The sequence below is a fragment of the Chiloscyllium punctatum genome, unplaced genomic scaffold (genome assembly GCF_047496795.1).
Source record: "Chiloscyllium punctatum isolate Juve2018m unplaced genomic scaffold, sChiPun1.3 scaffold_145, whole genome shotgun sequence".
Classification (NCBI taxonomy): Eukaryota; Metazoa; Chordata; class Chondrichthyes; order Orectolobiformes; family Hemiscylliidae; genus Chiloscyllium; species Chiloscyllium punctatum.
Window position 1 is genome coordinate 556,521 of NW_027309879.1, and position 1,062 is coordinate 557,582.

Below are 1,062 nucleotides of genomic sequence, written 5' to 3' on the forward strand. Positions count from 1 at the left end.
GAACACCTCCTGCTGTCTCGGGTTCTTCATTCCCTTGACTTCAAATCTTCACAGAATTCAACTGACCTTGTTACATAATCATTTCCTCATTTTTGTTCAGATTTGTGTGACAGTTGGAGTGCACATGCCCCACAACCCAGGGGTCAGACCATAGTCTTGGAACCGTACTATGTTATTTATCATTTTACCAACACCAGGGAGAAATACCTGCTGCTCTGCATAATTTACACAATTCAATTATTCGTAAGGTCCGAGCATCTGTGATGAGGTGGCCGAGAGGTTAAGGCAATGGACTGCTAATCCATTGTGCTCTGCGCGTGTGGGTTTGAATCCCACTCTCGTCGCTGTCATCAATGGCATTTCCGTGGAGCTGTTTTCAGATGATCACAGCTGTCGTATTGGAACGCTAATGGTCAGTTTATACGCATTTACGCTATTCCAAAATTTCCAAGAACGGTTTGAGCCTGTTGACTAAACTGTGTTGAAATGTAGGTTGCATTGGGATAATGAAAGGGAGCGCAGTTTCCTTTTGCAAATCAAGTTGCTGTGAACGTTTTTTCGTATGAAAGACATCCAGGAAAATCAAATACCGAGAGCTGCGAAGTGCATGTTTATGCAAAGGGATTCTTAATGAATGTTTTGTCAGATGAAATCTGAAGGAGTTTGAGTAGAAGTAATTCATCCTGGTGAGAAGAGCACAGCGAGACAGCACAAAATGATGGCGATACTTCAAAGGGGCAGGGCGTGTGTGTAGGGGCACTGAGAACTGGCAGTAAATGCACAGTGGAGAATTGCCAATGTTGGTGCCGTGCATGGGCAGGGAAAGACTGACACATTGGTCTCGCCCTCGCCCCTTGCTCTCGCCATTGATGAACGCTGGACATAAGGCACAGATAAACACAAGATGTGGGAAGCAAGCTCCCTCTCGTTATGCACACACTGGATGCATCACATTGAACTATGAACAACTGGAGAAATCAGCATGTTACCTTTAGGGAGTGAAACTAAACTGTGGATCAATGACCGCAGATTCATGCAACATAAACATGAAAAATAATTTAA

The 1,062-nt window shown here is 44.2% G+C and overlaps 1 non-coding gene across 1 annotated transcript; it reads left to right on the forward strand.

Annotated features, from left to right (window-relative positions):
* The first annotated feature begins 262 nt into the window (after nt 1–262).
* Nucleotides 263–344, forward strand: trnas-gcu (transfer RNA serine (anticodon GCU)). Its single transcript has one exon. It is a non-coding gene; the product is annotated as a tRNA-Ser (tRNA).
* The last annotated feature ends 718 nt before the right edge of the window (nt 345–1,062 follow it).